This window comes from Triturus cristatus, chromosome 4_1, assembly GCF_964204655.1.
Source record: "Triturus cristatus chromosome 4_1, aTriCri1.1, whole genome shotgun sequence".
NCBI classification, from domain to species: Eukaryota; Metazoa; Chordata; class Amphibia; order Caudata; family Salamandridae; genus Triturus; species Triturus cristatus.
This window is the reverse complement of record NC_140585.1, coordinates 145913202-145941088: the sequence shown is the minus strand read 5'-3', so window position 1 is coordinate 145941088 and position 27887 is coordinate 145913202. Positions and strand designations below refer to the sequence as shown.

The window sequence follows — 27887 nt, the reverse complement described above, 5'->3', positions numbered from 1 at the left end:
TACTGAACGTTAAATAGACTCAGATCTCGGGACAGTTTCCATCCCTGGAAGACGCATGGGACCTTCATAACACACAACTAACTGGAGAGCAAAAACAGCAAGAACCAATTAACCATCCAGAAAAATACCAGTCACTGTTCTAGGTCAGCTCCTCTTCTCAGGGCACCAGCGGGAGGTCAGCGCCTCTTCTCAGGGCACCAGCGGGAGGTCAGCGCCTCTTCTCAGGGCACCAGCTGGAGGTCAGCACCTCTTCTCAGGGCACTAGCGGGGGGTCAGCGCCTCTTCTCAGGGGCCCTTGCAGGAGGGCAGCGCCTCTTCTCAGGGCACCAGCTGGAGGTCAGCGCCTCTTCTCAGGGCACCAGCGGGAGGTCAGCGCCTCTTCTCAGGGCACCAGCTGGAGGTCAGCGCCTCTTCTCAGGGCACTAGCGGGGGGGTCAGCGCCTCTTCTCAGGGGCCTTTGCAGGAGGGCAGCGCCTCTTCTCAGGGCACCAGCTGGAGGTCAGTGCCTCTTCTCAGGGCACTAGCGGGGGGTCAGCGCCTCTTCTCAGGGGCCCTTGCAGGAGGGCAGCGCCTCTTCTCAGGGCACCAGCTGGAGGTCAGCGCCTCTTCTCAGGGCACCAGCGGGAGGTCAGCGCCTCTTCTCAGGGCACCAGCTGGAGGTCAGCGCCTCTTCTCAGGGCACTAGCGGGGATCAGCACCTCTTCTCAGGTACCCCTGAAGGAGGGCAGTCCCTTTTCTCATGGCACCAGCGGGAGGTCAGCGCCTCTACTCAGGGCACCAGCAGGAGGTAAGCGCCTCTTCTCAGGGCACCAGCGGGGGTCAGCTCCTCCTCTCAGAGCACCAGAGGGAGGGCAGTGCCTCTCCTCAGAGCACCAGCGGGGGGGGGGTCAGTGCCTCTTCTCAGGGCCCCAGCGGGGTGTCAGCACCTCTACTCAGGGCACCAGCGGGGGGTCAGTGCCTCTTCTCAGGACACCAGCAGGAGGTCAGCGCCTCTTCTCAGGGCACCAGCGGGAGGTCAGCACCTCTTCTCAGGGCACCAGCGGGAGGTCAGCACCTCTTCTCAGGGCACCAGCTGGAGGTCAGCACCTCTTCTCAGGGCACTAGCGGGGGGGTCAGCGCCTCTTCTCAGGGGCCCTTGCAGGAGGGCAGCGCCTCTTCTCAGGGCACCAGCTGGAGGTCAGCGCCTCTTCTCAGGGGCCTTTGCAGGAGGGCAGCGCCTCTTCTCAGGGCACCAGCTGGAGGTCAGCGCCTCTTCTCAGGGCACCAGCTGGAGGTCAGCGCCTCTTCTCAGGGCACTAGCGGGGGGGGTCAGCGACTCTTCTCAGGGGCCCTTGCAGGAGGGCAGCGCCTATTCTCATGGCACCAGCTGAAGGTCAGCGCCTCTTCTCAGGGGCCCTTGCAGGAGGGCAGCGCCTCTTCTCAGGGCACCAGCTGGAGGTCAGCGCCACTTCTCAGGGCACTAGCGGGGAATCAGCACCTCTTCTCAGGTACCCCTGAAGGAGGGCAGTCCCTTTTCTCATGGCACCAGCGGGAGGTCAGCGCCTCTACTCAGGGCACCAGCAGGAGGTAAGCGCCTCTTCTCAGGGCACCAGCGGGGGTCAGCTCCTCCTCTCAGGGCACCAGAGGGAGGGCAGTGCCTCTCCTCAGGGCACCAGCGGGGTGTCAGTGCCTCTTCTCAGGGCACCAGCGGGGGTCAGCTCCTCCTCTCAGGGCACCAGAGGGAGGGTAGTGCCTCTCCTCAGGGCACCAGCGGGGTGTCAGCGCCTCTACTCAGGGCACCAGCGGGGGGTCAGTGCCTCTTCTCAGGGCACCAGCGGGGGTCTGCTCCTCTTCTCAGGGACCCCTGTAGGAGGGCAGCAGACCTTCTGGGGGATGCCTGCAGCTCGTCCAAGGCCTCGTCAAAGCTCTCAAGTAAGCCCAGATCTGAGCATGAGCGCTTCACCCAGACCAGGGTGTTGCTTTGGATGCTGGCTCCCCTCGCCCTCAGTTTAGAGTGTTAGAAACTACAAGTAGCAGAATACACTGCAATAGCCTGAAAGGAATTTGGTACTCATGCTGGACCTAGGCAATATAAGATCTCTGACGAGGATGGTGGGGAGTGCACGTGCAGGCCAGGGGAACTTTCACTTTCACAATGTGCCTGTAGGCCCTAAAACATTAGACCGAAACAAAGATAAATAAAACGCTTCAACGTCATAAAAAATAATTCCTCATTCAGAGCGCGATCCATCATTTCATTTATGTCTCTTGAAAAAACAACAGGCTTCAACGCATATGATTGATCATGTAGTCCTTTGATTTTGATGTAAATAACAAGGCTTCGTGCACGTTTCTTTTTTCAATTAAGTACACAGAAGCTTAAAACGAAAAGGCAGACATCCTTCGCAAAAAGTGTCTCACTTAAAAATTGCCCGTGATTGATCGTAAAAGTTATGAGACCGCATTAGTAAATCAGATGATGTCATGAGTGGAAAGCGCCACATTCTAGATGAAATTCTAAATAAAGGTAGAGTTGTCATGCTTTAAAAAATGCGATGGAATCCTCCCCGTCGGGGAATTGAACCCCGGTCTCCCGCGTGACAGGCGGGGATACTGACCACTATACTAACGAGGAACAGCTGCACCTGGTCTCGCTGAGCCGCTCCTTATGTGGCTGAAAACCCTCCTGTCCATCCTCATATGCTACGAATTTGTGCCATTTATCAACTCCTTCACACCAACACAGGGGCCCACAGGCTCAATAAACACACACACACTCCCTCACACAATACACACACAAACACACTCCTGCCTCACAAGATCCTTCTCACCTCCTAGCAGACACTCTCAGCAGCGCTCTCAGCAGCATCACCTGATGCCAGAGTCACAGCAACCAGCTCCCACGGCTGCTTCTGACGGCCCCGGCCTGGATCTTCAGCCCAGGGGCCCCTGGCTCTCTCTGATGCTGGAGGATTGCAGCGGGGGCTGCACACAGGGAGTGGGGAGGGAGACGCTCCCTCCCACCCGCCCACCCGCCCGCCTGCGCCAAAGGAGAAAGCTGGCTTGTAAAGGAGAAGAGAGGAGGCAGGAAAAGCCCAGGTGTGCGAGTGTCTGAGAAAGAGGCGCTTTGAATTGTGAAGCAGAGGAAAAAAGTGAAGACTTTGCAAAATTCCTTCGAGCCGGATTTGAACCAGCGACCTAAGGATATCAGCTTCCCCACTACAGTCCTCCGCTCTACCAACTGAGCTATCGAAGGCTCGGTGATGTAGGGATGACAAGGCGCTATATGGCATGAGGTGTGAGCAGCGTGCCCAGCCGCCTAGGCAGCACTCTGTCTCTAAACAGCAGCTCAAGGCCTTCATAAAGCGCCAAACCCTACAATGGAGACTTTCCTTCCCTGCACAAAGCCAGCAAAGGAAAACAAACAGGCCACCTGCCTTTCTCAATGCTTCTTTCAAATGCTAAGACATCACTTTGCGCACCTTAGAGCAACCTGTCCAGACACACTTACAAACTACCTTAGAAACGCCTCTCAAGGGCGACTATGACTGGCGCCCCAGACCAACCACCTCCCTTCTCTCCAGCCCCTAGCTAGAAGAATAGGAGACCTCACCCGGAGGATACAGACTCCAGAGTGACAGGCTAGAGACGCCCTTTGGGAGACATGACGGCACCAGGGCCGGACTGGCCATACGGGTAAAGAGAGAGCCCCCGCTGGACAGAGAGACTGAGGGACTCCGCCCATCCTGCGTAAATCCGGGCTTGGTGAGCAGTATCCCGCCCGCCCGTGTTGCTCTCCCCCTCCAATGCTGCTCTTCCCCATCTCCCTATCTGGCTTCACGTTAATACTATAAGCCCCCACCTCCTCTTTGCTTCCTTCCACCCAACCAGCAGATATCCATCAAACTAGGTGGGTCGCAGAATACTGGCATTCTGACAATTGGCTCGAGCCTGTCAACAATTTGGCAAGCTGCCATCTCCGAAGCTATAGTGTAGCAAGCTCCAGAAGCGAATCTCTCCCTTTCAATGTTGTCTTGAAACTGGATTCTTCATAGAGCTGGAGACCCCTAGAAACAGGCCTCCTGGATTTGCCAGTGCTTCTTCCAAGCGGTAACCCATCCTTTGTGAAGAACAAGCTTTGATGACCAGCATTCAGTTTTCTATCAGTGTTTTGTCTGTGTGCCTGAAAGGTGACGTTGTTATTAGCAGGTGGCAGGTCAAGTAAAGAAGAAATGTATGTAATAAAAGATTTGCGATGTAGAACCTTAAAAAATGTGTTTAGATAGGATGAAAAAAAACTAGAAGTATACCGTGGGGAGAAAAAAAGAGTCCCTTCCCTGACCGGGAATCGAACCCGGGCCGCGGCGGTGAGAGCGCCGAATCCTAACCACTAGACCACCAGGGAGCACTGGGTGCTCTGGAGCAGCACCTGCTCCAAGACATACCACCAGGGTGAGGCCGCCTGTGCTGCTGTCACAGGGTTTTGTGCATCAACTAAAGTAAGCAGGAACACACACACACATCAACCTAACACTGGCAAGCTTGTCTTTACTACACTTTGGAAAACATCATGGGACACACAAAAAAAACACTGCTTTCAGGCACACCCCCAACAAAGCAATCTACTGAACGTTAAATAGACTCAGATCTCGGGACAGTTTCCATCCCTGGAAGACGCATGGGACCTTCATAACACACAACTAACTGGAGAGCAAAAACAGCAAGAACCAATTAACCATCCAGAAAAATACCAGTCACTGTTCTAGGTCAGCTCCTCTTCTCAGGGCACCAGCGGGAGGTCAGCGCCTCTTCTCAGGGCACCAGCGGGAGGTCAGCGCCTCTTCTCAGGGCACCAGCTGGAGGTCAGCACCTCTTCTCAGGGCACTAGCGGGGGGTCAGCGCCTCTTCTCAGGGGCCCTTGCAGGAGGGCAGCGCCTCTTCTCAGGGCACCAGCTGGAGGTCAGCGCCTCTTCTCAGGGCACCAGCGGGAGGTCAGCGCCTCTTCTCAGGGCACCAGCTGGAGGTCAGCGCCTCTTCTCAGGGCACTAGCGGGGGGGTCAGCGCCTCTTCTCAGGGGCCTTTGCAGGAGGGCAGCGCCTCTTCTCAGGGCACCAGCTGGAGGTCAGTGCCTCTTCTCAGGGCACTAGCGGGGGGTCAGCGCCTCTTCTCAGGGGCCCTTGCAGGAGGGCAGCGCCTCTTCTCAGGGCACCAGCTGGAGGTCAGCGCCTCTTCTCAGGGCACCAGCGGGAGGTCAGCGCCTCTTCTCAGGGCACCAGCTGGAGGTCAGCGCCTCTTCTCAGGGCACTAGCGGGGATCAGCACCTCTTCTCAGGTACCCCTGAAGGAGGGCAGTCCCTTTTCTCATGGCACCAGCGGGAGGTCAGCGCCTCTACTCAGGGCACCAGCAGGAGGTAAGCGCCTCTTCTCAGGGCACCAGCGGGGGTCAGCTCCTCCTCTCAGAGCACCAGAGGGAGGGCAGTGCCTCTCCTCAGAGCACCAGCGGGGGGGGGGTCAGTGCCTCTTCTCAGGGCCCCAGCGGGGTGTCAGCACCTCTACTCAGGGCACCAGCGGGGGGTCAGTGCCTCTTCTCAGGACACCAGCAGGAGGTCAGCGCCTCTTCTCAGGGCACCAGCGGGAGGTCAGCACCTCTTCTCAGGGCACCAGCGGGAGGTCAGCACCTCTTCTCAGGGCACCAGCTGGAGGTCAGCACCTCTTCTCAGGGCACTAGCGGGGGGGTCAGCGCCTCTTCTCAGGGGCCCTTGCAGGAGGGCAGCGCCTCTTCTCAGGGCACCAGCTGGAGGTCAGCGCCTCTTCTCAGGGGCCTTTGCAGGAGGGCAGCGCCTCTTCTCAGGGCACCAGCTGGAGGTCAGCGCCTCTTCTCAGGGCACCAGCTGGAGGTCAGCGCCTCTTCTCAGGGCACTAGTGGGGGGGGTCAGCGACTCTTCTCAGGGGCCCTTGCAGGAGGGCAGCGCCTATTCTCATGGCACCAGCTGAAGGTCAGCGCCTCTTCTCAGGGGCCCTTGCAGGAGGGCAGCGCCTCTTCTCAGGGCACCAGCTGGAGGTCAGCGCCACTTCTCAGGGCACTAGCGGGGAATCAGCACCTCTTCTCAGGTACCCCTGAAGGAGGGCAGTCCCTTTTCTCATGGCACCAGCGGGAGGTCAGCGCCTCTACTCAGGGCACCAGCAGGAGGTAAGCGCCTCTTCTCAGGGCACCAGCGGGGGTCAGCTCCTCCTCTCAGGGCACCAGAGGGAGGGCAGTGCCTCTCCTCAGGGCACCAGCGGGGTGTCAGTGCCTCTTCTCAGGGCACCAGCGGGGGTCAGCTCCTCCTCTCAGGGCACCAGAGGGAGGGTAGTGCCTCTCCTCAGGGCACCAGCGGGGTGTCAGCGCCTCTACTCAGGGCACCAGCGGGGGGTCAGTGCCTCTTCTCAGGGCACCAGCGGGAGTCTGCTCCTCTTCTCAGGGACCCCTGTAGGAGGGCAGCAGACCTTCTGGGGGATGCCTGCAGCTCGTCCAAGGCCTCGTCAAAGCTCTCAAGTAAGCCCAGATCTGAGCATGAGCGCTTCACCCAGACCAGGGTGTTGCTTTGGATGCTGGCTCCCCTCGCCCTCAGTTTAGAGTGTTAGAAACTACAAGTAGCAGAATACACTGCAATAGCCTGAAAGGAATTTGGTACTCATGCTGGACCTAGGCAATATAAGATCTCTGACGAGGATGGTGGGGAGTGCACGTGCAGGCCAGGGGAACTTTCACTTTCACAATGTGCCTGTAGGCCCTAAAACATTAGACCGAAACAAAGATAAATAAAACGCTTCAACGTCATAAAAAATAATTCCTCATTCAGAGCGCGATCCATCATTTCATTTATGTCTCTTGAAAAAACAACAGGCTTCAACGCATATGATTGATCATGTAGTCCTTTGATTTTGATGTAAATAACAAGGCTTCGTGCACGTTTCTTTTTTCAATTAAGTACACAGAAGCTTAAAACGAAAAGGCAGACATCCTTCGCAAAAAGTGTCTCACTTAAAAATTGCCCGTGATTGATCGTAAAAGTTATGAGACCGCATTAGTAAATCAGATGATGTCATGAGTGGAAAGCGCCACATTCTAGATGAAATTCTAAATAAAGGTAGAGTTGTCATGCTTTAAAAAATGCGATGGAATCCTCCCCGTCGGGGAATTGAACCCCGGTCTCCCGCGTGACAGGCGGGGATACTGACCACTATACTAACGAGGAACAGCTGCACCTGGTCTCGCTGAGCCGCTCCTTATGTGGCTGAAAACCCTCCTGTCCATCCTCATATGCTACGAATTTGTGCCATTTATCAACTCCTTCACACCAACACAGGGGCCCACAGGCTCAATAAACACACACACACTCCCTCACACAATACACACACAAACACACTCCTGCCTCACAAGATCCTTCTCACCTCCTAGCAGACACTCTCAGCAGCGCTCTCAGCAGCATCACCTGATGCCAGAGTCACAGCAACCAGCTCCCACGGCTGCTTCTGACGGCCCCGGCCTGGATCTTCAGCCCAGGGGCCCCTGGCTCTCTCTGATGCTGGAGGATTGCAGCGGGGGCTGCACACAGGGAGTGGGGAGGGAGACGCTCCCTCCCACCCGCCCACCCGCCCGCCTGCGCCAAAGGAGAAAGCTGGCTTGTAAAGGAGAAGAGAGGAGGCAGGAAAAGCCCAGGTGTGCGAGTGTCTGAGAAAGAGGCGCTTTGAATTGTGAAGCAGAGGAAAAAAGTGAAGACTTTGCAAAATTCCTTCGAGCCGGATTTGAACCAGCGACCTAAGGATATCAGCTTCCCCACTACAGTCCTCCGCTCTACCAACTGAGCTATCGAAGGCTCGGTGATGTAGGGATGACAAGGCGCTATATGGCATGAGGTGTGAGCAGCGTGCCCAGCCGCCTAGGCAGCACTCTGTCTCTAAACAGCAGCTCAAGGCCTTCATAAAGCGCCAAACCCTACAATGGAGACTTTCCTTCCCTGCACAAAGCCAGCAAAGGAAAACAAACAGGCCACCTGCCTTTCTCAATGCTTCTTTCAAATGCTAAGACATCACTTTGCGCACCTTAGAGCAACCTGTCCAGACACACTTACAAACTACCTTAGAAACGCCTCTCAAGGGCGACTATGACTGGCGCCCCAGACCAACCACCTCCCTTCTCTCCAGCCCCTAGCTAGAAGAATAGGAGACCTCACCCGGAGGATACAGACTCCAGAGTGACAGGCTAGAGACGCCCTTTGGGAGACATGACGGCACCAGGGCCGGACTGGCCATACGGGTAAAGAGAGAGCCCCCGCTGGACAGAGAGACTGAGGGACTCCGCCCATCCTGCGTAAATCCGGGCTTGGTGAGCAGTATCCCGCCCGCCCGTGTTGCTCTCCCCCTCCAATGCTGCTCTTCCCCATCTCCCTATCTGGCTTCACGTTAATACTATAAGCCCCCACCTCCTCTTTGCTTCCTTCCACCCAACCAGCAGATATCCATCAAACTAGGTGGGTCGCAGAATACTGGCATTCTGACAATTGGCTCGAGCCTGTCAACAATTTGGCAAGCTGCCATCTCCGAAGCTATAGTGTAGCAAGCTCCAGAAGCGAATCTCTCCCTTTCAATGTTGTCTTGAAACTGGATTCTTCATAGAGCTGGAGACCCCTAGAAACAGGCCTCCTGGATTTGCCAGTGCTTCTTCCAAGCGGTAACCCATCCTTTGTGAAGAACAAGCTTTGATGACCAGCATTCAGTTTTCTATCAGTGTTTTGTCTGTGTGCCTGAAAGGTGACGTTGTTATTAGCAGGTGGCAGGTCAAGTAAAGAAGAAATGTATGTAATAAAAGATTTGCGATGTAGAACCTTAAAAAATGTGTTTAGATAGGATGAAAAAAAACTAGAAGTATACCGTGGGGAGAAAAAAAGAGTCCCTTCCCTGACCGGGAATCGAACCCGGGCCGCGGCGGTGAGAGCGCCGAATCCTAACCACTAGACCACCAGGGAGCACTGGGTGCTCTGGAGCAGCACCTGCTCCAAGACATACCACCAGGGTGAGGCCGCCTGTGCTGCTGTCACAGGGTTTTGTGCATCAACTAAAGTAAGCAGGAACACACACACACATCAACCTAACACTGGCAAGCTTGTCTTTACTACACTTTGGAAAACATCATGGGACACACAAAAAAAACACTGCTTTCAGGCACACCCCCAACAAAGCAATCTACTGAACGTTAAATAGACTCAGATCTCGGGACAGTTTCCATCCCTGGAAGACGCATGGGACCTTCATAACACACAACTAACTGGAGAGCAAAAACAGCAAGAACCAATTAACCATCCAGAAAAATACCAGTCACTGTTCTAGGTCAGCTCCTCTTCTCAGGGCACCAGCGGGAGGTCAGCGCCTCTTCTCAGGGCACCAGCGGGAGGTCAGCGCCTCTTCTCAGGGCACCAGCTGGAGGTCAGCACCTCTTCTCAGGGCACTAGCGGGGGGTCAGCGCCTCTTCTCAGGGGCCCTTGCAGGAGGGCAGCGCCTCTTCTCAGGGCACCAGCTGGAGGTCAGCGCCTCTTCTCAGGGCACCAGCGGGAGGTCAGCGCCTCTTCTCAGGGCACCAGCTGGAGGTCAGCGCCTCTTCTCAGGGCACTAGCGGGGGGGTCAGCGCCTCTTCTCAGGGGCCTTTGCAGGAGGGCAGCGCCTCTTCTCAGGGCACCAGCTGGAGGTCAGTGCCTCTTCTCAGGGCACTAGCGGGGGGTCAGCGCCTCTTCTCAGGGGCCCTTGCAGGAGGGCAGCGCCTCTTCTCAGGGCACCAGCTGGAGGTCAGCGCCTCTTCTCAGGGCACCAGCGGGAGGTCAGCGCCTCTTCTCAGGGCACCAGCTGGAGGTCAGCGCCTCTTCTCAGGGCACTAGCGGGGATCAGCACCTCTTCTCAGGTACCCCTGAAGGAGGGCAGTCCCTTTTCTCATGGCACCAGCGGGAGGTCAGCGCCTCTACTCAGGGCACCAGCAGGAGGTAAGCGCCTCTTCTCAGGGCACCAGCGGGGGTCAGCTCCTCCTCTCAGAGCACCAGAGGGAGGGCAGTGCCTCTCCTCAGAGCACCAGCGGGGGGGGGGTCAGTGCCTCTTCTCAGGGCCCCAGCGGGGTGTCAGCACCTCTACTCAGGGCACCAGCGGGGGGTCAGTGCCTCTTCTCAGGACACCAGCAGGAGGTCAGCGCCTCTTCTCAGGGCACCAGCGGGAGGTCAGCACCTCTTCTCAGGGCACCAGCGGGAGGTCAGCACCTCTTCTCAGGGCACCAGCTGGAGGTCAGCACCTCTTCTCAGGGCACTAGCGGGGGGGTCAGCGCCTCTTCTCAGGGGCCCTTGCAGGAGGGCAGCGCCTCTTCTCAGGGCACCAGCTGGAGGTCAGCGCCTCTTCTCAGGGGCCTTTGCAGGAGGGCAGCGCCTCTTCTCAGGGCACCAGCTGGAGGTCAGCGCCTCTTCTCAGGGCACCAGCTGGAGGTCAGCGCCTCTTCTCAGGGCACTAGCGGGGGGGGTCAGCGACTCTTCTCAGGGGCCCTTGCAGGAGGGCAGCGCCTATTCTCATGGCACCAGCTGAAGGTCAGCGCCTCTTCTCAGGGGCCCTTGCAGGAGGGCAGCGCCTCTTCTCAGGGCACCAGCTGGAGGTCAGCGCCACTTCTCAGGGCACTAGCGGGGAATCAGCACCTCTTCTCAGGTACCCCTGAAGGAGGGCAGTCCCTTTTCTCATGGCACCAGCGGGAGGTCAGTGCCTCTACTCAGGGCACCAGCAGGAGGTAAGCGCCTCTTCTCAGGGCACCAGCGGGGGTCAGCTCCTCCTCTCAGGGCACCAGAGGGAGGGCAGTGCCTCTCCTCAGGGCACCAGCGGGGTGTCAGTGCCTCTTCTCAGGGCACCAGCGGGGGTCAGCTCCTCCTCTCAGGGCACCAGAGGGAGGGTAGTGCCTCTCCTCAGGGCACCAGCGGGGTGTCAGCGCCTCTACTCAGGGCACCAGCGGGGGGTCAGTGCCTCTTCTCAGGGCACCAGCGGGGGTCTGCTCCTCTTCTCAGGGACCCCTGTAGGAGGGCAGCAGACCTTCTGGGGGATGCCTGCAGCTCGTCCAAGGCCTCGTCAAAGCTCTCAAGTAAGCCCAGATCTGAGCATGAGCGCTTCACCCAGACCAGGGTGTTGCTTTGGATGCTGGCTCCCCTCGCCCTCAGTTTAGAGTGTTAGAAACTACAAGTAGCAGAATACACTGCAATAGCCTGAAAGGAATTTGGTACTCATGCTGGACCTAGGCAATATAAGATCTCTGACGAGGATGGTGGGGAGTGCACGTGCAGGCCAGGGGAACTTTCACTTTCACAATGTGCCTGTAGGCCCTAAAACATTAGACCGAAACAAAGATAAATAAAACGCTTCAACGTCATAAAAAATAATTCCTCATTCAGAGCGCGATCCATCATTTCATTTATGTCTCTTGAAAAAACAACAGGCTTCAACGCATATGATTGATCATGTAGTCCTTTGATTTTGATGTAAATAACAAGGCTTCGTGCACGTTTCTTTTTTCAATTAAGTACACAGAAGCTTAAAACGAAAAGGCAGACATCCTTCGCAAAAAGTGTCTCACTTAAAAATTGCCCGTGATTGATCGTAAAAGTTATGAGACCGCATTAGTAAATCAGATGATGTCATGAGTGGAAAGCGCCACATTCTAGATGAAATTCTAAATAAAGGTAGAGTTGTCATGCTTTAAAAAATGCGATGGAATCCTCCCCGTCGGGGAATTGAACCCCGGTCTCCCGCGTGACAGGCGGGGATACTGACCACTATACTAACGAGGAACAGCTGCACCTGGTCTCGCTGAGCCGCTCCTTATGTGGCTGAAAACCCTCCTGTCCATCCTCATATGCTACGAATTTGTGCCATTTATCAACTCCTTCACACCAACACAGGGGCCCACAGGCTCAATAAACACACACACACTCCCTCACACAATACACACACAAACACACTCCTGCCTCACAAGATCCTTCTCACCTCCTAGCAGACACTCTCAGCAGCGCTCTCAGCAGCATCACCTGATGCCAGAGTCACAGCAACCAGCTCCCACGGCTGCTTCTGACGGCCCCGGCCTGGATCTTCAGCCCAGGGGCCCCTGGCTCTCTCTGATGCTGGAGGATTGCAGCGGGGGCTGCACACAGGGAGTGGGGAGGGAGACGCTCCCTCCCACCCGCCCACCCGCCCGCCTGCGCCAAAGGAGAAAGCTGGCTTGTAAAGGAGAAGAGAGGAGGCAGGAAAAGCCCAGGTGTGCGAGTGTCTGAGAAAGAGGCGCTTTGAATTGTGAAGCAGAGGAAAAAAGTGAAGACTTTGCAAAATTCCTTCGAGCCGGATTTGAACCAGCGACCTAAGGATATCAGCTTCCCCACTACAGTCCTCCGCTCTACCAACTGAGCTATCGAAGGCTCGGTGATGTAGGGATGACAAGGCGCTATATGGCATGAGGTGTGAGCAGCGTGCCCAGCCGCCTAGGCAGCACTCTGTCTCTAAACAGCAGCTCAAGGCCTTCATAAAGCGCCAAACCCTACAATGGAGACTTTCCTTCCCTGCACAAAGCCAGCAAAGGAAAACAAACAGGCCACCTGCCTTTCTCAATGCTTCTTTCAAATGCTAAGACATCACTTTGCGCACCTTAGAGCAACCTGTCCAGACACACTTACAAACTACCTTAGAAACGCCTCTCAAGGGCGACTATGACTGGCGCCCCAGACCAACCACCTCCCTTCTCTCCAGCCCCTAGCTAGAAGAATAGGAGACCTCACCCGGAGGATACAGACTCCAGAGTGACAGGCTAGAGACGCCCTTTGGGAGACATGACGGCACCAGGGCCGGACTGGCCATACGGGTAAAGAGAGAGCCCCCGCTGGACAGAGAGACTGAGGGACTCCGCCCATCCTGCGTAAATCCGGGCTTGGTGAGCAGTATCCCGCCCGCCCGTGTTGCTCTCCCCCTCCAATGCTGCTCTTCCCCATCTCCCTATCTGGCTTCACGTTAATACTATAAGCCCCCACCTCCTCTTTGCTTCCTTCCACCCAACCAGCAGATATCCATCAAACTAGGTGGGTCGCAGAATACTGGCATTCTGACAATTGGCTCGAGCCTGTCAACAATTTGGCAAGCTGCCATCTCCGAAGCTATAGTGTAGCAAGCTCCAGAAGCGAATCTCTCCCTTTCAATGTTGTCTTGAAACTGGATTCTTCATAGAGCTGGAGACCCCTAGAAACAGGCCTCCTGGATTTGCCAGTGCTTCTTCCAAGCGGTAACCCATCCTTTGTGAAGAACAAGCTTTGATGACCAGCATTCAGTTTTCTATCAGTGTTTTGTCTGTGTGCCTGAAAGGTGACGTTGTTATTAGCAGGTGGCAGGTCAAGTAAAGAAGAAATGTATGTAATAAAAGATTTGCGATGTAGAACCTTAAAAAATGTGTTTAGATAGGATGAAAAAAAACTAGAAGTATACCGTGGGGAGAAAAAAAGAGTCCCTTCCCTGACCGGGAATCGAACCCGGGCCGCGGCGGTGAGAGCGCCGAATCCTAACCACTAGACCACCAGGGAGCACTGGGTGCTCTGGAGCAGCACCTGCTCCAAGACATACCACCAGGGTGAGGCCGCCTGTGCTGCTGTCACAGGGTTTTGTGCATCAACTAAAGTAAGCAGGAACACACACACACATCAACCTAACACTGGCAAGCTTGTCTTTACTACACTTTGGAAAACATCATGGGACACACAAAAAAAACACTGCTTTCAGGCACACCCCCAACAAAGCAATCTACTGAACGTTAAATAGACTCAGATCTCGGGACAGTTTCCATCCCTGGAAGACGCATGGGACCTTCATAACACACAACTAACTGGAGAGCAAAAACAGCAAGAACCAATTAACCATCCAGAAAAATACCAGTCACTGTTCTAGGTCAGCTCCTCTTCTCAGGGCACCAGCGGGAGGTCAGCGCCTCTTCTCAGGGCACCAGCGGGAGGTCAGCGCCTCTTCTCAGGGCACCAGCTGGAGGTCAGCACCTCTTCTCAGGGCACTAGCGGGGGGTCAGCGCCTCTTCTCAGGGGCCCTTGCAGGAGGGCAGCGCCTCTTCTCAGGGCACCAGCTGGAGGTCAGCGCCTCTTCTCAGGGCACCAGCGGGAGGTCAGCGCCTCTTCTCAGGGCACCAGCTGGAGGTCAGCGCCTCTTCTCAGGGCACTAGCGGGGGGGTCAGCGCCTCTTCTCAGGGGCCTTTGCAGGAGGGCAGCGCCTCTTCTCAGGGCACCAGCTGGAGGTCAGTGCCTCTTCTCAGGGCACTAGCGGGGGGTCAGCGCCTCTTCTCAGGGGCCCTTGCAGGAGGGCAGCGCCTCTTCTCAGGGCACCAGCTGGAGGTCAGCGCCTCTTCTCAGGGCACCAGCGGGAGGTCAGCGCCTCTTCTCAGGGCACCAGCTGGAGGTCAGCGCCTCTTCTCAGGGCACTAGCGGGGATCAGCACCTCTTCTCAGGTACCCCTGAAGGAGGGCAGTCCCTTTTCTCATGGCACCAGCGGGAGGTCAGCGCCTCTACTCAGGGCACCAGCAGGAGGTAAGCGCCTCTTCTCAGGGCACCAGCGGGGGTCAGCTCCTCCTCTCAGAGCACCAGAGGGAGGGCAGTGCCTCTCCTCAGAGCACCAGCGGGGGGGGGGTCAGTGCCTCTTCTCAGGGCCCCAGCGGGGTGTCAGCACCTCTACTCAGGGCACCAGCGGGGGGTCAGTGCCTCTTCTCAGGACACCAGCAGGAGGTCAGCGCCTCTTCTCAGGGCACCAGCGGGAGGTCAGCACCTCTTCTCAGGGCACCAGCGGGAGGTCAGCACCTCTTCTCAGGGCACCAGCTGGAGGTCAGCACCTCTTCTCAGGGCACTAGCGGGGGGGTCAGCGCCTCTTCTCAGGGGCCCTTGCAGGAGGGCAGCGCCTCTTCTCAGGGCACCAGCTGGAGGTCAGCGCCTCTTCTCAGGGGCCTTTGCAGGAGGGCAGCGCCTCTTCTCAGGGCACCAGCTGGAGGTCAGCGCCTCTTCTCAGGGCACCAGCTGGAGGTCAGCGCCTCTTCTCAGGGCACTAGCGGGGGGGGTCAGCGACTCTTCTCAGGGGCCCTTGCAGGAGGGCAGCGCCTATTCTCATGGCACCAGCTGAAGGTCAGCGCCTCTTCTCAGGGGCCCTTGCAGGAGGGCAGCGCCTCTTCTCAGGGCACCAGCTGGAGGTCAGCGCCACTTCTCAGGGCACTAGCGGGGAATCAGCACCTCTTCTCAGGTACCCCTGAAGGAGGGCAGTCCCTTTTCTCATGGCACCAGCGGGAGGTCAGCGCCTCTACTCAGGGCACCAGCAGGAGGTAAGCGCCTCTTCTCAGGGCACCAGCGGGGGTCAGCTCCTCCTCTCAGGGCACCAGAGGGAGGGCAGTGCCTCTCCTCAGGGCACCAGCGGGGTGTCAGTGCCTCTTCTCAGGGCACCAGCGGGGGTCAGCTCCTCCTCTCAGGGCACCAGAGGGAGGGTAGTGCCTCTCCTCAGGGCACCAGCGGGGTGTCAGCGCCTCTACTCAGGGCACCAGCGGGGGGTCAGTGCCTCTTCTCAGGGCACCAGCGGGGGTCTGCTCCTCTTCTCAGGGATCCCTGTAGGAGGGCAGCAGACCTTCTGGGGGATGCCTGCAGCTCGTCCAAGGCCTCGTCAAAGCTCTCAAGTAAGCCCAGATCTGAGCATGAGCGCTTCACCCAGACCAGGGTGTTGCTTTGGATGCTGGCTCCCCTCGCCCTCAGTTTAGAGTGTTAGAAACTACAAGTAGCAGAATACACTGCAATAGCCTGAAAGGAATTTGGTACTCATGCTGGACCTAGGCAATATAAGATCTCTGACGAGGATGGTGGGGAGTGCACGTGCAGGCCAGGGGAACTTTCACTTTCACAATGTGCCTGTAGGCCCTAAAACATTAGACCGAAACAAAGATAAATAAAACGCTTCAACGTCATAAAAAATAATTCCTCATTCAGAGCGCGATCCATCATTTCATTTATGTCTCTTGAAAAAACAACAGGCTTCAACGCATATGATTGATCATGTAGTCCTTTGATTTTGATGTAAATAACAAGGCTTCGTGCACGTTTCTTTTTTCAATTAAGTACACAGAAGCTTAAAACGAAAAGGCAGACATCCTTCGCAAAAAGTGTCTCACTTAAAAATTGCCCGTGATTGATCGTAAAAGTTATGAGACCGCATTAGTAAATCAGATGATGTCATGAGTGGAAAGCGCCACATTCTAGATGAAATTCTAAATAAAGGTAGAGTTGTCATGCTTTAAAAAATGCGATGGAATCCTCCCCGTCGGGGAATTGAACCCCGGTCTCCCGCGTGACAGGCGGGGATACTGACCACTATACTAACGAGGAACAGCTGCACCTGGTCTCGCTGAGCCGCTCCTTATGTGGCTGAAAACCCTCCTGTCCATCCTCATATGCTACGAATTTGTGCCATTTATCAACTCCTTCACACCAACACAGGGGCCCACAGGCTCAATAAACACACACACACTCCCTCACACAATACACACACAAACACACTCCTGCCTCACAAGATCCTTCTCACCTCCTAGCAGACACTCTCAGCAGCGCTCTCAGCAGCATCACCTGATGCCAGAGTCACAGCAACCAGCTCCCACGGCTGCTTCTGACGGCCCCGGCCTGGATCTTCAGCCCAGGGGCCCCTGGCTCTCTCTGATGCTGGAGGATTGCAGCGGGGGCTGCACACAGGGAGTGGGGAGGGAGACGCTCCCTCCCACCCGCCCACCCGCCCGCCTGCGCCAAAGGAGAAAGCTGGCTTGTAAAGGAGAAGAGAGGAGGCAGGAAAAGCCCAGGTGTGCGAGTGTCTGAGAAAGAGGCGCTTTGAATTGTGAAGCAGAGGAAAAAAGTGAAGACTTTGCAAAATTCCTTCGAGCCGGATTTGAACCAGCGACCTAAGGATATCAGCTTCCCCACTACAGTCCTCCGCTCTACCAACTGAGCTATCGAAGGCTCGGTGATGTAGGGATGACAAGGCGCTATATGGCATGAGGTGTGAGCAGCGTGCCCAGCCGCCTAGGCAGCACTCTGTCTCTAAACAGCAGCTCAAGGCCTTCATAAAGCGCCAAACCCTACAATGGAGACTTTCCTTCCCTGCACAAAGCCAGCAAAGGAAAACAAACAGGCCACCTGCCTTTCTCAATGCTTCTTTCAAATGCTAAGACATCACTTTGCGCACCTTAGAGCAACCTGTCCAGACACACTTACAAACTACCTTAGAAACGCCTCTCAAGGGCGACTATGACTGGCGCCCCAGACCAACCACCTCCCTTCTCTCCAGCCCCTAGCTAGAAGAATAGGAGACCTCACCCGGAGGATACAGACTCCAGAGTGACAGGCTAGAGACGCCCTTTGGGAGACATGACGGCACCAGGGCCGGACTGGCCATACGGGTAAAGAGAGAGCCCCCGCTGGACAGAGAGACTGAGGGACTCCGCCCATCCTGCGTAAATCCGGGCTTGGTGAGCAGTATCCCGCCCGCCCGTGTTGCTCTCCCCCTCCAATGCTGCTCTTCCCCATCTCCCTATCTGGCTTCACGTTAATACTATAAGCCCCCACCTCCTCTTTGCTTCCTTCCACCCAACCAGCAGATATCCATCAAACTAGGTGGGTCGCAGAATACTGGCATTCTGACAATTGGCTCGAGCCTGTCAACAATTTGGCAAGCTGCCATCTCCGAAGCTATAGTGTAGCAAGCTCCAGAAGCGAATCTCTCCCTTTCAATGTTGTCTTGAAACTGGATTCTTCATAGAGCTGGAGACCCCTAGAAACAGGCCTCCTGGATTTGCCAGTGCTTCTTCCAAGCGGTAACCCATCCTTTGTGAAGAACAAGCTTTGATGACCAGCATTCAGTTTTCTATCAGTGTTTTGTCTGTGTGCCTGAAAGGTGACGTTGTTATTAGCAGGTGGCAGGTCAAGTAAAGAAGAAATGTATGTAATAAAAGATTTGCGATGTAAAACCTTAAAAAATGTGTTTAGATAGGATGAAAAAAAACTAGAAGTATACCGTGGGGAGAAAAAAAGAGTCCCTTCCCTGACCGGGAATCGAACCCGGGCCGCGGCGGTGAGAGCGCCGAATCCTAACCACTAGACCACCAGGGAGCACTGGGTGCTCTGGAGCAGCACCTGCTCCAAGACATACCACCAGGGTGAGGCCGCCTGTGCTGCTGTCACAGGGTTTTGTGCATCAACTAAAGTAAGCAGGAAAACACACACACATCAACCTAACACTGGCAAGCTTGTCTTTACTACACTTTGGAAAACATCATGGGACACACAAAAAAAACACTGCTTTCAGGCACACCCCCAACAAAGCAATCTACTGAACGTTAAATAGACTCAGATCTCGGGACAGTTTCCATCCCTGGAAGACGCATGGGACCTTCATAACACACAACTAACTGGAGAGCAAAAACAGCAAGAACCAATTAACCATCCAGAAAAATACCAGTCACTGTTCTAGGTCAGCTCCTCTTCTCAGGGCACCAGCGGGAGGTCAGCGCCTCTTCTCAGGGCACCAGCGGGAGGTCAGCGCCTCTTCTCAGGGCACCAGCTGGAGGTCAGCACCTCTTCTCAGGGCACTAGCGGGGGGTCAGCGCCTCTTCTCAGGGGCCCTTGCAGGAGGGCAGCGCCTCTTCTCAGGGCACCAGCTGGAGGTCAGCGCCTCTTCTCAGGGCACTAGCGGGGGGGTCAGCGCCTCTTCTCAGGGGCCTTTGCAGGAGGGCAGCGCCTCTTCTCAGGGCACCAGCTGGAGGTCAGTGCCTCTTCTCAGGGCACTAGCGGGGGGTCAGCGCCTCTTCTCAGGGGCCCTTGCAGGAGGGCAGCGCCTCTTCTCAGGGCACCAGCTGGAGGTCAGCGCCTCTTCTCAGGGCACCAGCGGGAGGTCAGCGCCTCTTCTCAGGGCACCAGCTGGAGGTCAGCGCCTCTTCTCAGGGCACTAGCGGGGATCAGCACCTCTTCTCAGGTACCCCTGAAGGAGGGCAGTCCCTTTTCTCATGGCACCAGCGGGAGGTCAGCGCCTCTACTCAGGGCACCAGCAGGAGATAAGCGCCTCTTCTCAGGGCACCAGCGGGGGTCAGCTCCTCCTCTCAGAGCACCAGAGGGAGGGCAGTGCCTCTCCTCAGAGCACCAGCGGGGGGGGGGGGGGTCAGTGCCTCTTCTCAGGGCCCCAGCGGGGTGTCAGCACCTCTACTCAGGGCACCAGCGGGGGGTCAGTGCCTCTTCTCAGGGCACCAGCAGGAGGTCAGCGCCTCTTCTTAGGGCACCAGCGGGAGGTCAGCACCTCTTCTCAGGGCACCAGCGGGAGGTCAGCACCTCTTCTCAGGGCACCAGCTGGAGGTCAGCGCCTCTTCTCAGGGCACTAGCGGGGGGGTCAGCACCTCTTCTCAGGGGCCCTTGCAGGAGGGCAGCGCCTCTTCTCAGGGCATCAGCTGGAGGTCAGCGCCTCTTCTCAGGGGCCCTTGCAGGAGGGCAGCGCCTCTTCTCAGGGCACCAGCTGGAGGTCAGCGCCTCTTCTCAGGGCACCAGCTGGAGGTCAGCGCCTCTTCTCAGGGCACTAGCGGGGGGGGTCAGCGCCTCTTCTCAGGGGCCCTTGCAGGAGGGCAGCGCCTATTCTCATGGCACCAGCTGGAGGTCAGCGCCTCTTCTCAGGGGCCCTTGCAGGAGGGCAGCGCCTCTTCTCAGGGCACCAGCTGGAGGTCAGCGCCACTTCTCAGGGCACTAGCGGGGAATCAGCACCTCTTCTCAGGTACCCCTGAAGGAGGGCAGTCCCTTTTCTCATGGCACCAGCGGGAGGTCAGCGCCTCTACTCAGGGCACCAGCAGGAGGTAAGCGCCTCTTCTCAGGGCACCAGCGGGGGTCAGCTCCTCCTCTCAGGGCACCAGAGGGAGGGCAGTGCCTCTCCTCAGGGCACCAGCGGGGTGTCAGCGCCTCTACTCAGGGCACCAGCGGGGGGTCAGTGCCTCTTCTCAGGGCACCAGCGGGGGTCTGCTCCTCTTCTCAGGGACCCCTGTAGGAGGGCAGCAGACCTTCTGGGGGATGCCTGCTGCTCGTCCAAGGCCTCGTCAAAGCTCTCAAGTAAGCCCAGATCTGAGCATGAGCGCTTCACCCAGACCAGGGTGTTGCTTTGGATGCTGGCTCCCCTCGCCCTCAGTTTAGAGTGTTAGAAACTACAAGTAGCAGAATACACTGCAATAGCCTGAAAGGAATTTGGTACTCATGCTGGACCTAGGCAATATAAGATCTCTGACGAGGATGGTGGGGAGTGCACGTGCAGGCCAGTGGAACTTTCACTTTCACAATGTGCCTGTAAGCCCTAAAACATTAGACCGAAACAAAGATAAATAAAACGCTTCAACGTCATAAAAAATAATTCCTCATTCAGAGCGCGATCCATCATTTCATTTATGTCTCTTGAAAAAACAACAGGCTTCAACGCATATGATTGATCATGTAGTCATTTGATTTTGATGTAAATAACAAGGCTTCGTGCACGTTTCTTTTTTCAATTAAGTACACAGAAGGTTAAAACGAAAAGGCAGACATCCTTCGCAAAAAGTGTCCCACTTAAAAATTGCCCGTGATTGATCGTAAAAGTTATGAGACCGCATTAGTAAATCAGATGATGTCATGAGTGGAAAGCGCCACATTCTAGATGAAATTCTAAATAAAGGTAGAGTTGTCATGCTTTAAAAAATGCGATGGAATCCTCCCCGTCGGGGAATTGAACCCCGGTCTCCCGCGTGACAGGCGGGGATACTGACCACTATACTAACGAGGAACAGCTGCACCTGGTCTCGCTGAGCCGCTCCTCATGTGGCTGAAAACCCGCCTGTCCATCCTCATATGCTATGAATTTGTGCCATTTATCAACTCCTTCACACCAACACAGGGGCCCACAGGCTCAATAAACACACACACACTCCCTCACACAATACACACACAAACACACTCCTGCCTCACAAGATCCTTCTCACCTCCTAGCAGACACTCTCAGCAGCGCTCTCAGCAGCATCACCTGATGCCAGAGTCACAGCAACCAGCTCCCACGGCTGCTTCTGACGGCCCCGGCCTGGATCTTCAGCCCAGGGGCCCCTGGCTCTCTCTGATGCTGGAGGATTGCAGCGGGGGCTGCACACAGGGAGTGGGGAGGGAGACGCTCCCTCCCACCCGCCCACCCGCCCGCCTGCGCCAAAGGAGAAAGCTGGCTTGTAAAGGAGAAGAGAGGAGGCAGGAAAAGCCCAGGTGTGCGAGTGTCTGAGAAAGAGGCGCTTTGAATTGTGAAGCAGAGGAAAAAAGTGAAGACTTTGCAAAATTCCTTCGAGCCGGATTTGAACCAGCGACCTAAGGATATCAGCTTCCCCACTACAGTCCTCCGCTCTACCAACTGAGCTATCGAAGGCTCGGTGATGTAGGGATGACAAGGCGCTATATGGCATGAGGTGTGAGCAGCGTGCCCAGCCGCCTAGGCGGCACTCTGTCTCTAAACAGCAGCTCAAGGCCTTCATAAAGCGCCAAACCCTACAATGGAGACTTTCCTTCCCTGCACAAAGCCAGCAAAGGAAAACAAACAGGCCACCTGCCTTTCTCAATGCTTCTTTCAAATGCTAAGACATCACTTTGCGCACCTTAGAGCAACCTGTCCAGACACACTTACAAACTACCTTAGAAACGCCTCTCAAGGGCGACTATGACTGGCGCCCCAGACCAACCACCTCCCTTCTCTCCAGCCCCTAGCTAGAAGAATAGGAGACCTCACCCGGAGGATACAGACTCCAGAGTGACGGGCTAGAGACGCCCTTTGGGAGACATGACGGCACCAGGGCCGGACTGGCCATACGGGTAAAGAGAGAGCCCCCGCTGGACAGAGAGACTGAGGGACTCCGCCCATCCTGCGTAAATCCGGGCTTGGTGAGCAGTATCCCGCCCGCCCGTGTTGCTCTCCCCCTCCAATGCTGCTCTTCCCCATCTCCCTATCTGGCTTCACGTTAATACTATAAGTCCCCACCTCCTCTTTGCTTCCTTCCACCCAACCAGCAGATATCCATCAAACTAGGTGGGTCGCAGAATACTGGCATTCTGACAATTGGCTCGAGCCTGTCAACAATTTGGCAAGCTGCCATCTCCGAAGCTATAGTGTAGCAAGCTCCAGAAGCGAATCTCTCCCTTTCAATGTTGTCTTGAAACTGGATTCTTCATAGAGCTGGAGACCCCTAGAAACAGGCCTCCTGGATTTGCCAGTGCTTCTTCCAAGCGGTAACCCATCCTTTGTGAAGAACAAGCTTTGATGACCAGCATTCAGTTTTCTATCAGTGTTTTGTCTGTGTGCCTGAAAGGTGACGTTGTTATTAGCAGGTGGCAGGTCAAGTAAAGAAGAAATGTATGTAATAAAAGATTTGCGATGTAGAACCTTAAAAAATGTGTTTAGATAGGATGAAAAAAAACTAGAAGTATACCGTGGGGAGAAAAAAAGAGTCCCTTCCCTGACCGGGAATCGAACCCGGGCCGCGGCGGTGAGAGCGCCGAATCCTAACCACTAGACCACCAGGGAGCACTGGGTGCTCTGGAGCAGCACCTGCTCCAAGACATACCACCAGGGTGAGGCCGCCTGTGCTGCTGTCACAGGGTTTTGTGCATCAACTAAAGTAAGCAGGAAAACACACACACATCAACCTAACACTGGCAAGCTAGTCTTTACTACACTTTGGAAAACATCATGGGACACACAAAAAAAACACTGCTTTCAGGCACACCCCCAACAAAGCAATCTACTGAACGTTAAATAGACTCAGATCTCGGGACAGTTTCCATCCCTGGAAGACGCATGGGACCTTCATAACACACAACTAACTGGAGAGCAAAAACAGCAAGAACCAATTAACCATCCAGAAAAATACCAGTCACTGTTCTAGGTCAGCTCCTCTTCTCAGGGCACCAGCGGGAGGTCAGCGCCTCTTCTCAGGGCACCAGCGGGAGGTCAGCGCCTCTTCTCAGGGCACCAGCTGGAGGTCAGCACCTCTTCTCAGGGCACTAGCGGGGGGTCAGCGCCTCTTCTCAGGGGCCCTTGCAGGAGGGCAGCGCCTCTTCTCAGGGCACCAGCTGGAGGTCAGCGCCTCTTCTCAGGGCACTAGCGGGGGGGTCAGCGCCTCTTCTCAGGGGCCTTTGCAGGAGGGCAGCGCCTCTTCTCAGGGCACCAGCTGGAGGTCAGTGCCTCTTCTCAGGGCACTAGCGGGGGGTCAGCGCCTCTTCTCAGGGGCCCTTGCAGGAGGGCAGCGCCTCTTCTCAGGGCACCAGCTGGAGGTCAGCGCCTCTTCTCAGGGCACCAGCGGGAGGTCAGCGCCTCTTCTCAGGGCACCAGCTGGAGGTCAGCGCCTCTTCTCAGGGCACTAGCGGGGATCAGCACCTCTTCTCAGGTACCCCTGAAGGAGGGCAGTCCCTTTTCTCATGGCACCAGCGGGAGGTCAGCGCCTCTACTCAGGGCACCAGCAGGAGATAAGCGCCTCTTCTCAGGGCACCAGCGGGGGTCAGCTCCTCCTCTCAGAGCACCAGAGGGAGGGCAGTGCCTCTCCTCAGAGCACCAGCGGGGGGGGGTCAGTGCCTCTTCTCAGGGCCCCAGCGGGGTGTCAGCACCTCTACTCAGGGCACCAGCGGGGGGTCAGTGCCTCTTCTCAGGGCACCAGCAGGAGGTCAGCGCCTCTTCTTAGGGCACCAGCGGGAGGTCAGCACCTCTTCTCAGGGCACCAGCGGGAGGTCAGCACCTCTTCTCAGGGCACCAGCTGGAGGTCAGTGCCTCTTCTCAGGGCACTAGCGGGGGGGTCAGCACCTCTTCTCAGGGGCCCTTGCAGGAGGGCAGCGCCTCTTCTCAGGGCATCAGCTGGAGGTCAGCGCCTCTTCTCAGGGGCCCTTGCAGGAGGGCAGCGCCTCTTCTCAGGGCACCAGCTGGAGGTCAGCGCCTCTTCTCAGGGCACCAGCTGGAGGTCAGCGCCTCTTCTCAGGGCACTAGCGGGGGGGGTCAGCGCCTCTTCTCAGGGGCCCTTGCAGGAGGGCAGCGCCTATTCTCATGGCACCAGCTGGAGGTCAGCGCCTCTTCTCAGGGGCCCTTGCAGGAGGGCAGCGCCTCTTCTCAGGGCACCAGCTGGAGGTCAGCGCCACTTCTCAGGGCACTAGCGGGGAATCAGCACCTCTTCTCAGGTACCCCTGAAGGAGGGCAGTCCCTTTTCTCATGGCACCAGCGGGAGGTCAGCGCCTCTACTCAGGGCACCAGCAGGAGGTAAGCGCCTCTTCTCAGGGCACCAGCGGGGGTCAGCTCCTCCTCTCAGGGCACCAGAGGGAGGGCAGTGCCTCTCCTCAGGGCACCAGCGGGGTGTCAGCGCCTCTACTCAGGGCACCAGCGGGGGGTCAGTGCCTCTTCTCAGGGCACCAGCGGGGGTCTGCTCCTCTTCTCAGGGACCCCTGTAGGAGGGCAGCAGACCTTCTGGGGGATGCCTGCAGCTCGTCCAAGGCCTCGTCAAAGCTCTCAAGTAAGCCCAGATCTGAGCATGAGCGCTTCACCCAGACCAGGGTGTTGCTTTGGATGCTGGCTCCCCTCGCCCTCAGTTTAGAGTGTTAGAAACTACAAGTAGCAGAATACACTGCAATAGCCTGAAAGGAATTTGGTACTCATGCTGGACCTAGGCAATATAAGATCTCTGACGAGGATGGTGGGGAGTGCACGTGCAGGCCAGTGGAACTTTCACTTTCACAATGTGCCTGTAAGCCCTAAAACATTAGACCGAAACAAAGATAAATAAAACGCTTCAACGTCATAAAAAATAATTCCTCATTCAGAGCGCGATCCATCATTTCATTTATGTCTCTTGAAAAAACAACAGGCTTCAACGCATATGATTGATCATGTAGTCATTTGATTTTGATGTAAATAACAAGGCTTCGTGCACGTTTCTTTTTTCAATTAAGTACACAGAAGGTTAAAACGAAAAGGCAGACATCCTTCGCAAAAAGTGTCCCACTTAAAAATTGCCCGTGATTGATCGTAAAAGTTATGAGACCGCATTAGTAAATCAGATGATGTCATGAGTGGAAAGCGCCACATTCTAGATGAAATTCTAAATAAAGGTAGAGTTGTCATGCTTTAAAAAATGCGATGGAATCCTCCCCGTCGGGGAATTGAACCCCGGTCTCCCGCGTGACAGGCGGGGATACTGACCACTATACTAACGAGGAACAGCTGCACCTGGTCTCGCTGAGCCGCTCCTCATGTGGCTGAAAACCCGCCTGTCCATCCTCATATGCTATGAATTTGTGCCATTTATCAACTCCTTCACACCAACACAGGGGCCCACAGGCTCAATAAACACACACACACTCCCTCACACAATACACACACAAACACACTCCTGCCTCACAAGATCCTTCTCACCTCCTAGCAGACACTCTCAGCAGCGCTCTCAGCAGCATCACCTGATGCCAGAGTCACAGCAACCAGCTCCCACGGCTGCTTCTGACGGCCCCGGCCTGGATCTTCAGCCCAGGGGCCCCTGGCTCTCTCTGATGCTGGAGGATTGCAGCGGGGGCTGCACACAGGGAGTGGGGAGGGAGACGCTCCCTCCCACCCGCCCACCCGCCCGCCTGCGCCAAAGGAGAAAGCTGGCTTGTAAAGGAGAAGAGAGGAGGCAGGAAAAGCCCAGGTGTGCGAGTGTCTGAGAAAGAGGCGCTTTGAATTGTGAAGCAGAGGAAAAAAGTGAAGACTTTGCAAAATTCCTTCGAGCCGGATTTGAACCAGCGACCTAAGGATATCAGCTTCCCCACTACAGTCCTCCGCTCTACCAACTGAGCTATCGAAGGCTCGGTGATGTAGGGATGACAAGGCGCTATATGGCATGAGGTGTGAGCAGCGTGCCCAGCCGCCTAGGCGGCACTCTGTCTCTAAACAGCAGCTCAAGGCCTTCATAAAGCGCCAAACCCTACAATGGAGACTTTCCTTCCCTGCACAAAGCCAGCAAAGGAAAACAAACAGGCCACCTGCCTTTCTCAATGCTTCTTTCAAATGCTAAGACATCACTTTGCGCACCTTAGAGCAACCTGTCCAGACACACTTACAAACTACCTTAGAAACGCCTCTCAAGGGCGACTATGACTGGCGCCCCAGACCAACCACCTCCCTTCTCTCCAGCCCCTAGCTAGAAGAATAGGAGACCTCACCCGGAGGATACAGACTCCAGAGTGACGGGCTAGAGACGCCCTTTGGGAGACATGACGGCACCAGGGCCGGACTGGCCATACGGGTAAAGAGAGAGCCCCCGCTGGACAGAGAGACTGAGGGACTCCGCCCATCCTGCGTAAATCCGGGCTTGGTGAGCAGTATCCCGCCCGCCCGTGTTGCTCTCCCCCTCCAATGCTGCTCTTCCCCATCTCCCTATCTGGCTTCACGTTAATACTATAAGTCCCCACCTCCTCTTTGCTTCCTTCCACCCAACCAGCAGATATCCATCAAACTAGGTGGGTCGCAGAATACTGGCATTCTGACAATTGGCTCGAGCCTGTCAACAATTTGGCAAGCTGCCATCTCCGAAGCTATAGTGTAGCAAGCTCAATGTTGTCTTGAAACTGGATTCTTCATAGAGCTGGAGACCCCTAGAAACAGGCCTCCTGGATTTGCCAGTGCTTCTTCCAAGCGGTAACCCATCCTTTGTGAAGAACAAGCTTTGATGACCAGCATTCAGTTTTCTATCAGTGTTTTGTCTGTGTGCCTGAAAGGTGACGTTGTTATTAGCAGGTGGCAGGTCAAGTAAAGAAGAAATGTATGTAATAAAAGATTTGCGATGTAGAACCTTAAAAAATGTGTTTAGATAGGATGAAAAAAAACTAGAAGTATACCGTGGGGAGAAAAAAAGAGTCCCTTCCCTGACCGGGAATCGAACCCGGGCCGCGGCGGTGAGAGCGCCGAATCCTAACCACTAGACCACCAGGGAGCACTGGGTGCTCTGGAGCAGCACCTGCTCCAAGACATACCACCAGGGTGAGGCCGCCTGTGCTGCTGTCACAGGGTTTTGTGCATCAACTAAAGTAAGCAGGAAAACACACACACATCAACCTAACACTGGCAAGCTAGTCTTTACTACACTTTGGAAAACATCATGGGACACACAAAAAAAACACTGCTTTCAGGCACACCCCCAACAAAGCAATCTACTGAACGTTAAATAGACTCAGATCTCGGGACAGTTTCCATCCCTGGAAGACGCATGGGACCTTCATAACACACAACTAACTGGAGAGCAAAAACAGCAAGAACCAATTAACCATCCAGAAAAATACCAGTCACTGTTCTAGGTCAGCTCCTCTTCTCAGGGCACCAGCGGGAGGTCAGCGCCTCTTCTCAGGGCACCAGCGGGAGGTCAGCGCCTCTTCTCAGGGCACCAGCTGGAGGTCAGCACCTCTTCTCAGGGCACTAGCGGGGGGTCAGCGCCTCTTCTCAGGGGCCCTTGCAGGAGGGCAGCGCCTCTTCTCAGGGCACCAGCTGGAGGTCAGCGCCTCTTCTCAGGGCACTAGCGGGGGGGTCAGCGCCTCTTCTCAGGGGCCTTTGCAGGAGGGCAGCGCCTCTTCTCAGGGCACCAGCTGGAGGTCAGTGCCTCTTCTCAGGGCACTAGCGGGGGGTCAGCGCCTCTTCTCAGGGGCCCTTGCAGGAGGGCAGCGCCTCTTCTCAGGGCACCAGCTGGAGGTCAGCGCCTCTTCTCAGGGCACCAGCGGGAGGTCAGCGCCTCTTCTCAGGGCACCAGCTGGAGGTCAGCGCCTCTTCTCA

The 27887-nt window shown here is 55.9% G+C and overlaps 12 non-coding genes across 12 annotated transcripts; all 12 read right to left on the bottom strand.

Moving 5' to 3' along the window:
* Positions 1 to 2542: 2542 nt before the first annotated feature.
* On the bottom strand, positions 2543 to 2614 carry TRNAD-GUC (transfer RNA aspartic acid (anticodon GUC)). Its single transcript has one exon. It is a non-coding gene; the product is annotated as a tRNA-Asp (tRNA).
* A 1698-nt stretch (positions 2615 to 4312) lies between these two features.
* On the bottom strand, positions 4313 to 4384 carry TRNAE-CUC (transfer RNA glutamic acid (anticodon CUC)). The gene has a single exon. It is a non-coding gene; the product is annotated as a tRNA-Glu (tRNA).
* Positions 4385 to 7144: 2760 nt separating this feature from the next.
* Positions 7145 to 7216, bottom strand: TRNAD-GUC (transfer RNA aspartic acid (anticodon GUC)). Its single transcript has one exon. It is a non-coding gene; the product is annotated as a tRNA-Asp (tRNA).
* Positions 7217 to 8914: 1698 nt separating this feature from the next.
* On the bottom strand, positions 8915 to 8986 carry TRNAE-CUC (transfer RNA glutamic acid (anticodon CUC)). Its single transcript has one exon. It is a non-coding gene; the product is annotated as a tRNA-Glu (tRNA).
* A 2760-nt stretch (positions 8987 to 11746) lies between these two features.
* TRNAD-GUC (transfer RNA aspartic acid (anticodon GUC)) lies at positions 11747 to 11818 on the bottom strand. Its single transcript has one exon. It is a non-coding gene; the product is annotated as a tRNA-Asp (tRNA).
* Positions 11819 to 13516: 1698 nt separating this feature from the next.
* Positions 13517 to 13588, bottom strand: TRNAE-CUC (transfer RNA glutamic acid (anticodon CUC)). Its single transcript has one exon. It is a non-coding gene; the product is annotated as a tRNA-Glu (tRNA).
* A 2760-nt stretch (positions 13589 to 16348) lies between these two features.
* Positions 16349 to 16420, bottom strand: TRNAD-GUC (transfer RNA aspartic acid (anticodon GUC)). The gene has a single exon. It is a non-coding gene; the product is annotated as a tRNA-Asp (tRNA).
* Positions 16421 to 18118: 1698 nt separating this feature from the next.
* TRNAE-CUC (transfer RNA glutamic acid (anticodon CUC)) lies at positions 18119 to 18190 on the bottom strand. The gene has a single exon. It is a non-coding gene; the product is annotated as a tRNA-Glu (tRNA).
* A 2605-nt stretch (positions 18191 to 20795) lies between these two features.
* On the bottom strand, positions 20796 to 20867 carry TRNAD-GUC (transfer RNA aspartic acid (anticodon GUC)). The gene has a single exon. It is a non-coding gene; the product is annotated as a tRNA-Asp (tRNA).
* Positions 20868 to 22565: 1698 nt separating this feature from the next.
* On the bottom strand, positions 22566 to 22637 carry TRNAE-CUC (transfer RNA glutamic acid (anticodon CUC)). Its single transcript has one exon. It is a non-coding gene; the product is annotated as a tRNA-Glu (tRNA).
* Positions 22638 to 25237: 2600 nt separating this feature from the next.
* Positions 25238 to 25309, bottom strand: TRNAD-GUC (transfer RNA aspartic acid (anticodon GUC)). Its single transcript has one exon. It is a non-coding gene; the product is annotated as a tRNA-Asp (tRNA).
* A 1676-nt stretch (positions 25310 to 26985) lies between these two features.
* TRNAE-CUC (transfer RNA glutamic acid (anticodon CUC)) lies at positions 26986 to 27057 on the bottom strand. The gene has a single exon. It is a non-coding gene; the product is annotated as a tRNA-Glu (tRNA).
* Between the last annotated feature and the right edge of the window lie 830 nt (positions 27058 to 27887).